This window comes from Ranitomeya variabilis, chromosome 6 (genome assembly GCF_051348905.1).
Source record: "Ranitomeya variabilis isolate aRanVar5 chromosome 6, aRanVar5.hap1, whole genome shotgun sequence".
Lineage (NCBI taxonomy): Eukaryota > Metazoa > Chordata > Amphibia > Anura > Dendrobatidae > Ranitomeya > Ranitomeya variabilis.
In genome coordinates this window covers 93,547,999-93,558,500 of record NC_135237.1, presented here as the reverse complement: position 1 = coordinate 93,558,500, position 10,502 = coordinate 93,547,999, and positions in this window count along the sequence as shown.

Here is a 10,502-nt window from a genome sequence, read left to right as displayed (position 1 = left end):
CTTAAAGGGACTCTGTCACCTGAATTTGGAGGGAACAATTTTCAGTCATATGGGCAGGGTTTTCGGGTGTTTGATTCACCCTTTCCTTACCCGCTGGCTGCATGCTGGCAGCAATATTGGATTGAAGTTCATTCTCTGTCCTCCATAGTACACGCCTGCGTAAGGCAAGATTGCCTTGTGCAGGCATGTACTACGCAGGACAGAGAATGAACTTCAATCCAATATTGCATCCAGCGGGTAAGGAAAGGGTGAATCAAACACCCGAAAACCCCGCCCCTATGACTGAAAATTGTTCCCTCCAAATTCAGGTGACAGAGTCCCTTTAATATAGCACAACGTGGGCAGCGGATGCAATTTTACAACGCATCCGCTGCCCCATTGTAATGTCCGGGGAGGAGGGGGCGGACTTTTGGCTGTACATGCGCAGTCAAAAATGGCGGACACGATGCACAAAAAAAGTTACATGGAACTTTTTTGTGCCAACGGTCCGCCAAAACACGATGCATCAGTTGCACAACGGATGCGACGTGTGGCAATGCGTCGCTAATGCAAGTGTATGGAGAAAAAACGCATCTTGCGGGCAACTTTGCAGGATGCGTTTTTTCTCCAAAACGACGCATTGCGACGTGCGTCGAACGACGCTAGTGTGAAAGTAGCCTAATGCCACCTGATCATTTTTTTTCTCATAGCGATGGAAGGCCTCACATTTCATCCATTGTTCGCTGGAACGAATTTTTGTTGAAAATTTTCCAGCGGCCGGATACAACAAACAAAGTAACGTTTTTTGTGTATGTCAAAAAATTGGACAGCGATTGATCCGTTGAATGGAAGCCTATGGCGCCGGATCCGTCAAATGACGGAATCTATTTTTTTTAACTGAGTATGCTCCAATTTATTTAGGATCCAATTAGCCAGATCCGCTAGTCGGATCTGAAAAAAACGAATCCATCACATCAGTTTTTCACAATCTGTGACGGATCTGACGAGCTACTGGATTGTGACTGATGGCAAAAAACTGATGTGTGACAGAGGCCTTACTGAGATGAAGATTTAGGCCAGAGGTGTCAAACTGCATTCCTCGAGGGCCGCCAACAGGTCATGTTTTCAGGATTTCCTTGTATTGCACAGGTGATAATTTAATCACCTGCACAAAATGATTCCAGCACCTTGGGGAATGCTAAGGAAATCCTGAAAACATGACCTGTTGGCGGCCCTCGAGGAATGCAGTTTGACACCTCTGATTTAGGCTATGTGCACACGTTGCAGATCCTCAGCAGGTTTTCCGTGTGGATTTGCACCAAATCCACAAAGAGTGCTCAGGCAATGTTAATGGGAATCCAGAATTGATGTGCACATGCTGTGGAAAATTCCGCACTGATTCTCAGCGTTTTAATTGCGGATCTGCAGCGTTTCTGTACCCATTGACTTACATTGAGTCAGTCAAATCCGCAGCTAAACCGCAGGTGTAAAAAGGTCTGCAGATTAGCTGCAAAGTTGCGTGCCAAAAACACTGTAAAAAGGAAGGAGGAAGAGTGTGTGGGTGAAGACTGTGAGCGGAGAAGATGTGCGGATGTCTGTGTGTATGTGCAGGTGTGTGTGTGTGTGCGGGTCTGGGTGTGTAGCCAGGCATCATCTGATGGGACTACTGCTCCCATCCGGCTATGTCTGCTGTCACATATAGCAGTGCCAGCATAAGCCAACGATGGGGCAGTAGTCCCATCATCTGGCGCCTGTGTTCCAAGTGTAAAAAAAAATCCACACATTTACATAATCACATACAAAATTCATACTCACCCAACACCTAATTCCCCGATGCCCTCGATCTCCTGTAATAAAAATAAAATAATAAACCACCATATACTCACCTTTCCGCCGTAGTCCATTTAATAATGAGTGTCGCACGACAATCTCACATGTAGAACTGTCACATCAGGAGATGTGACCGCTCTACCCTTCGGTGATACACTGACAGGAAGTGATCCTCCCGTAGTGTATCACGCCGCCGTAAGAGAATTCACCGTAGTTCGTACTATCACTTGCAGTGCCATAAGTGAGAGCACGAACTCCAGTGAACTCTCTCATGGCGGCGTGATACACTATGGGAGGATCTCTTCCTGTCAGTGTATCACCTGAGGCCAGGTAGAGCGGTCACACTTGTTATTAAATGGACTACAGCGGACAGGGAGTATTTATGTTGGGTTATTATTTTATTTTTGTTGCAGGAGATCGAGGGATTCAGGGATTTAGGCGATGCAGTAAGTATGGTTAATTAAGATTAATAAAGGACTTTATTCTGGCTGTGTATTTATTGACCATATAACTATAGGATTAGTAATGGATATGTGTCTTATTGATGCCTCTCCATTACTAAGCCATGGGCTTGATGTCACCTGACAATACACAGGTGACATCAACCCCACAAATATTACTCCACTTGCCACAGCTACATGGCAAGTGGGAAGAGCGAGGCTAAGTGCCAGAATTGGCACATCTGTAAGATGTGCTATTTCTGGGGCGGCTGAGAGCCGATGTTTTCGGCCTGGGGGTGCCAATATCCATAGCCCCTTCCCAGGCTATTAATAACAGCACGCAGCTGTCTGCCTAGCCTTTGCTGGTTCGATTTTATAGGGGGACCCTACGTCAATTTTTTTCTGGAGTTCCCCTGTAAACTAGCCAGTAAAGGCTAAGCAAACATCTGTGAGCTAATATGAATAATAATAAATAATAATAATCTTTATTTGTATATAGCGCTAACATATTCCGCAGCGCTTTACAGTTTGCACATATTATTGCAGCGCCCCAGAGTCCTGGTCGTTGCAGTACTGTGGCTCCGCCACTAAGGGGAGCCATGGTGCGTCTGATGGCACTGAAGGAGTTCATCTGATCAGGTATCACAGACACCAATACATTTCATAGTCGGGCCCCCGGGGGGAGCTAAGGGTTCTATTCACTAGGCCACTCCCCACCATAGTGGGTAAACTGGGGGTCAGGCAGGAAGTTAGATCAGAAAGCTGACTGGGTTGGAACCAGGCAACACCTTGTGGCAGAGGGTGTTGTGGGGGAAGATACAGTAGGGTCTCTGTCAGGGGTGGGATCCTGACAGAGGCTTGGCAACTTGAACGAACGTAACGGGACCGTGCCTGCTCAGGATAGCGGCGGTGCCCAAGGAAGGATTAGAAGCGAGATAGATTGTGCTGAGTGAGAAACGAGATCACGCAAAAGGAGAAATACCAGTAGGAGTCGTGCTGTAAGACCGAAGCAACATCCTACTGAGGCGCACTACCGGTGGCCGGAACGCCGAGGGAGTATCATAACATTCAGCTTCAAGCAATACTCCAAACAGCGGCAGGACAGTCAGTTTAAGGCGGGCTGTCTACCTTAAATCACCTATGCAGTCTTGGGGGGCAACCTGTGGAGAGGGGCGACTCTAGGGTCCCGGAAGAGCTCCGAGCCTACCCGTCAAACGGGTGCCGTTCCAACCAGAACATCAGGGAGGGACGGAGGATTAGCAGAACATCATCTAATCGAGTTGTGAGGGAACTTAAGAAACAGACACAACAGTTGTGGGGGACTTTCTGTAAGCTGTTGTGGATTCTGTTTGCGGGCTCCCTCTGGTGGTTACTGCTGGTACTGGGTGACTTTGGTGGGTTGCGGCCTTTGGTTTCCACCTGTCCATCAGAGGCTGGGTGTTTCCTATTTTACCTGGCCTTTCTGTCATTCCCTTGCCGGCTATCAATGTACTCAGATGTGCTCTGTTTGGTTCCTGCCTACCTGCTCCCAGATCTTTCAGGATAAGCTAAGTGCTGATTTTCAGTTGTTTGGTTTTTTTGTCCAGCTTGCTTATTATGTCTCTATGCTAGCTGGTAGCTCTAGTGGACTGAGGTTCTCCCCATGTGCCATGAGTTGGCACATGGGTTCTTGTAATCTCAGGATGGTTTTTTTTTTGATTAGGGTTTTTTGCTGACCGCTCAGTCCCCTTTTGTATCGTTCTGCTTTCTAGTTTACAGCGGGCCTCAATTTGCTAAATCTATATATATCATCTCTATGTGTGTGCCTTCCTCTCATTTCACCGTCAATACATGTGAGGGGGCAACTATATCTTTTGGGGTTCATTCCTCTGGAGGCAAGTGAGGTCTTTATTTTCTCTGCAGTACTAGTTAGCTCTTAGGCTGGTGCGTGGCGTCTAGAACCAACGTAGGCACGCTCCCTGGCTATCTCTAGTTGCGTTTGTCAGGCGTAGGGCAGCGGTCAGCCCAGGTTCCATCACCCTAGAGCTCGTCCGTTATTTATTTGTACTTTGCTTGTCCTGTGCTATCCCTAGCCATTGGGGATTCATGACAGTATAGCCGGCCCACAAAGTGTTAATTGTTTGGGCTGAAGCAGGAGAAAAAGAAGTGTTTAAGGGAAATTTTTTTTTTTTTTTTTTCCTTCAGAGTTTTGCTGCCTAGCCCTTAATTGCTGTCTAGCTGCTTCTTACCTCCTCTTAACCCTTGAATGGCTCTGATCTTAGCTGTTTAACATGGATGTCCAGAGTTTGGCTTCCAGCCTGAGTAATCTCGCGGCAAAAGTTCAAAACATACAGGATTTTGTTGTTCACACTCCCATGTCTGAACCTAGAATTCCTATTCCAGAGTTCTTTTCTGGAGATAGATCTACCTTCCTGAATTTCAGGAACAATTGTAAATTGTTTCTTTCTTTAAAATCTCGCTCCTCTGGAGACCCTGCTCAACAGGTCAAGATTGTAATATCTTTCCTGCGGGGCGACCCTCAGAATTGGGCATTTGCATTGGCACCAGGGGATCCTGCATTGCTCAGTGTGGATGCGTTTTTTCTGGCATTGGGATTGCTCTATGAGGAACCTAACCTGGAGATTCAGGCTGAAAAGGCTTTATTAGCCCTCTCTCAGGGGCATGATGAAGCGGAAATATATTGTCAAAAATTTCGGAAATGGTCGGTGCTTACTCAGTGGAATGAGTGCGCCCTGGCTGCAAACTTCAGAAATGGTCTTTCTGAGGCCATTAAGGATATTATGGTGGGGTTCCCTACGCCTACAGGTCTGAATGAGTCTATGGCTATGGCCATTCAGATTGATCGGCGTTTACGGGAGCGCAAACCCGTGCACCAGTTGGCGGTGTCTTCTGAACAGGCACCTGAGACTATGCAATGTGATAGAATTCAGTCCAGAAGTGAACGGCAAAATTATAGGCGGAAAAATGGATTGTGTTTTTATTGTGGTGATTCCGCTCATGTTATATTAGCATGCTCTAAACGCACAAAAAGGGTTGATAAATCTTTTGCCATTGGTACTCTGCAGCCTAAGTTCATTTTGTCTGTGACTCTGATTTTTTCACTGTCTTCCATTTCCGTCGATGCCTATGTGGATTCGGGCGCTGCCCTGAGTCTTATGGATTGGTCATTTGCTAAACGCTGCGGTTTTAGTCTGGAGCCTCTGGAAGTTCCTATTCCTCTGAAGGGAATTGACTCTACACCATTGGCTATGAATAAACCGCAGTACTGGACACAGGTGACCATGCGCATGACTCCCGTTCATCAGGAGGTGATTTGCTTCCTTGTACTGTATAATTTACATGATGTACTAGTGCTTGGTCTGCCATGGTTACAAACTCATAATCCTGTCCTGGACTGGAAAACAATGTCTGTGTTAAGCTGGGGATGTCAGGGGGTTCATGGTGATGCACCTCCGATTTCAATCGCTTCATCTACTCCTTCTGAGATCCCTGCGTTTTTGTCGGACTATAGGGATGTTTTTGAGGAGCCTAAGCTCAATTCGCTCCCTCCTCATAGAGAGTGTGACTGTGCTATAGAATTAATTCCTGGCAGTAAGTTCCCTAAGGGTCGTTTATTTAATCTGTCACTACCAGAGCATACTGCTATGCGGAATTATATTAAGGAGTCCTTGGAAAAGGGACATATTCGTCCATCTTCGTCCCCTCTGGGAGCAGGTTTTTTTTTCGTGGCAAAAAAAGATGGTTCCCTGAGGCCTTGTATAGATTATCGCCTTCTAAATAAGATTACAGTCAAATATCAGTATCCATTGCCATTATTAACTGACTTGTTTGCTCGCATTAAGGGGGCTAGGTGGTTCACTAAGATAGATCTTCGCGGTGCGTATAATCTGGTGCGGATAAAACAAGGTGATGAGTGGAAAACCGCATTTAATACGCCTGAGGGCCATTTTGAGTATTTGGTAATGCCTTTTGGACTCTCCAATGCTCCGTCAGTCTTTCAGTCCTTTATGCACAATATTTTCCGTGAATATCTGGATAAGTTTATGATTGTGTATTTGGATGATATTTTGGTGTTTTCTGATGACTGGGAGTCTCATGTTCTACAGGTCAGGAAGGTGTTTCAGGTTCTGCGGGCCAATTCTCTGTTTGTGAAGGGCTCAAAGTGTCTCTTCGGAGTCCAGAAGATTTCTTTTTTGGGGTACATTTTTTCTCCTTCTACTATTGAGATGGATCCCGTTAAGGTTCAGGCAATTTGTGACTGGACACAACCTACATCTGTTAAGAGCCTACAGAAGTTCTTGGGGTTTGCTAATTTTTATCGTCGGTTCATTGCAAATTTTTCCAGTATTGTTAAACCTTTGACTGATTTGACTAAAAAGGGTGCTGATGTTGCTAATTGGTCTCCTGCGGCTGTGGGGGCCTTTCAGGAACTTAAGCGCCGGTTTTCTTCTGCTCCTGTGTTGTGTCAACCAGATGTTTCACTTCCTTTTCAGGTTGAGGTTGATGCTTCCGAGATTGGAGCGGGGGCGGTTTTGTCACAGAGAAGTTCTGATGGCTCGGTGATGAAGCCATGTGCATTCTTCTCTAGAAAATTCTTGCCCGCCGAGCGCAATTATGATGTGGGTAATCGGGAGCTTTTGGCCATGAAGTGGGCATTTGAGGAGTGGCGTCATTGGCTTGAGGGTGCTAGACATCGTGTGGTGGTCTTGACTGATCACAAGAATCTCATTTACCTTGAGTCTGCCAGGCGTTTGAATCCTAGACAGGCTCGTTGGTCGTTGTTTTTTTCTCGTTTCAATTTCGTGGTTTCATACCTGCCAGGTTCAAAGAATGTGAAGGCAGATGCTCTTTCCAGGAGTTTTGTGCCTGACTCTCCTGGAGACTCTGGGCCTACTGGTATCCTTAGGGATGGGGTAATATTGTCCGCCGTATCCCCAGACTTGCGACGTGCATTGCAGGAGTTTCAGGTGGATAAACCGGATCGTTGTCCACCAGAAAGACTGTTTGTTCCGGATGATTGGACCAGTAGAGTCATCTCCGAGGTCCATTCTTCTGTGTTGGCTGGTCATCCTGGAATATTTGGTACTAGAGACTTGGTGGCCAGGTCTTTTTGGTGGCCTTCCTTGTCTAGGGATGTGCGTACCTTTGTGCAGTCTTGTGAAGTGTGTGCTCGAGCTAAGCCTTGCTGTTCTCGGGCCAGTGGGTTGTTGTTATCCTTGCCCATCCCGAAGAGGCCTTGGACGCACATTTCCATGGATTTTATTTCTGATCTCCCGGTTTCACAGAAAATGTCCGTTATCTGGGTTGTGTGTGACCGCTTTTCTAAGATGGTTCATTTGGTGCCCTTGCCTAAGTTGCCTTCCTCCTCTGAGTTGGTCCCTTTATTTTTTCAGAACGTGGTTCGTTTGCATGGGATTCCGGAGAATATCGTTTCGGACAGGGGATCCCAGTTTGTGTCTAGATTTTGGCGGACGTTTTGTGCCAAGATGGGCATTGATTTGTCTTTCTCGTCTGCATTCCATCCTCAGACAAATGGCCAGACGGAGCGAACTAATCAGACCTTGGAAACTTATTTGAGGTGTTTTGTTTCTGCTGACCAAGATGACTGGGTTGCTTTTTTGCCACTGGCCGAGTTTGCTCTTAATAATCGGGCTAGTTCTGCCACGTTGGTCTCTCCTTTTTTTTGTAATTCGGGGTTTCATCCTCGTTTTTCCTCTGGTCAGGTGGAGTCTTCGGATTGTCCTGGAGTGGACATGGTGGTGGACAGGCTACATGAGATTTGGAATCAGGTGGTGGACAATTTGAAGTTATCTCAGGAGAAGACTCAGCAGTTTGCTAATCGCCGTCGCCGCGTGGGTCCCCGACTTCTTGTTGGGGATTTGGTGTGGTTATCTTCTCGTTTTGTCCCTATGAAGGTCTCTTCTCCTAAGTTCAAGCCTCGGTTCATCGGTCCTTATAGGATCTCGGAGATTCTTAACCCTGTATCTTTTCGTTTTGATCTCCCAGCATCGTTTGCTATTCATAATGTGTTCCATCGGTCGTTGTTGCGGAGGTATGAGGTGCCCGTTGTTCCTTCGGTTGAGCCTCCTGCTCCGGTGCTGGTGGAGGGAGAATTGGAGTATGTTGTTGAGAAGATCTTGGATTCTCGTGTTTCCAGACGCAAACTCCAGTATTTGGTTAAGTGGAAGGGTTATGGTCAGGAGGATAATTCCTGGGTGGTCGCCTCCGATGTTCATGCGACTGATTTGGTCCGCGCCTTCCATAGAGCTCACCCTGATCGCCCTGGGGGTTCTCGTGAGGGTTCGGTGACCCCTCCTCAAGGGGGGGGTACTGTTGTGGATTCTGTTTGTGGGCTCCCTCTGGTGGTTACTGCTGGTACTGGGTGACTTTGGTGGGTTGCGGCCTTTGGTTTCCACCTGTCCATCAGAGGCTGGGTGTTTCCTATTTTACCTGGCCTTTCTGTCATTCCCTTGCCGGCTATCAATGTACTCAGATGTGCTCTGTTTGGTTCCTGCCTACCTGCTCCCAGATCTTTCAGGATAAGCTAAGTGCTGATTTTCAGTTGTTTGGTTTTTTTGTCCAGCTTGCTTATTATGTCTCTATGCTAGCTGGTAGCTCTAGTGGACTGAGGTTCTCCCCATGTGCCATGAGTTGGCACATGGGTTCTTGTAATCTCAGGATGTTTTTTTTTTTATTAGGGTTTTTTGCTGACCGCTCAGTCCCCTTTTGTATCGTTCTGCTTTCTAGTTTACAGCGGGCCTCAATTTGCTAAATCTATATATATCATCTCTATGTGTGTGCCTTCCTCTCATTTCACCGTCAATACATGTGAGGGGGCAACTATATCTTTTGGGGTTCATTCCTCTGGAGGCAAGTGAGGTCTTTATTTTCTCTGGAGTACTAGTTAGCTCTTAGGCTGGTGCGTGGCGTCTAGAACCAACGTAGGCACGCTCCCTGGCTATCTCTAGTTGCGTTTGTCAGGCGTAGGGCAGCGGTCAGCCCAGGTTCCATCACCCTAGAGCTCGTCCGTTATTTATTTGTACTTTGCTTGTCCTGTGCTATCCCTAGCCATTGGGGATTCATGACAGTAAGCACAGCAGGGAAGGACCACAACAAATAGCGCTAGAAGGAAGGCACCGATTTCCACCTGTGAAGAGAACTCTGGAGGTGCCATTGGACTGGCCGGACTTGCGCAGCCTGGTGAACCGTGTTCCGGACTGAGGACCGAGATCTTCAGTAAAGAGGTAAAGAGACTGCAACCTGGTGTCCTCGTTATTTACTGCACCGCACTACTACAACATCACCACCATTATCCATATCTTTTATTCACTGTACGCCCCTCGGCAGGGTCACGGACCGGGCCTAGCCACCGTGACAACCCCAGAGCAGAGACTCAGAGGCCCGGTACCGGGTACCCCTCGGCCCTGCGGCAGTGGGGGCGCTACAACCTGGCGTCACGAACAGGATCTACTTAAGCCTGAAGAATCAGGTCATGTGTGCCTTGGAACTGTGATTTATTGTGCTTGGACTGTGATTTATTGCAAAGACTGTGCTGCGCCATTTACCGCCAAAAGTTCGCGCCAAAACCGCCGCCATTACAGCGCTGAGGAGAGCGCAGGAGAAGAAGAAGGGCGTGGAAGTGGGCGTGAACAAGCTGAAGAGCGCGAAAGACAATGGCCGCCCAGTCTAAATATCTCGGCCCCTTGAGGACGTGTCCGTCAGCAGCCGAGATCCGCCTCCTGATCCTCAATGGTGGGCAGAGACAGAGAAAACGAAACCGCCCACGAAGGAGAGAGCGGGAAAAGGACCAGGAAGAAGAAGTCAGCGACATGGAGGACGCCATGGCCAGCCGCCCGGAGCCGGAGCGTGGGGTCGGAGCCGAGGACTCCCCCAGCTACCCGGAGAGACACCGCAGCCAGACCTCCATAGTTGACGCTGACCTCCTGCAGACCGGAGCGGACGAGCTGATCCACCAACTCCCGCAGACGCAGCTGAGCACTGAGGCCGGGTGGAAGAAGACCATCATCGGGAGCCTCACCAGACATCTGTCGGCAGCCTCGTCTGGTCCGGAGCAGGAAAGAAGTTCCAGCGCTCCGAAGCCAGAAAGCAAGGCCCTGCCGGAAAGCGAGATGCTGCGAGCAGAGATGACAACGTCGCAGCATGAGGCCCTGCAGCCAGCATTCCAGACCCCAGCGGAGGCAGAGCAGACCGGCACCGGAGGGACCGCATCTGAAGCCGGTATGAAGAATGACC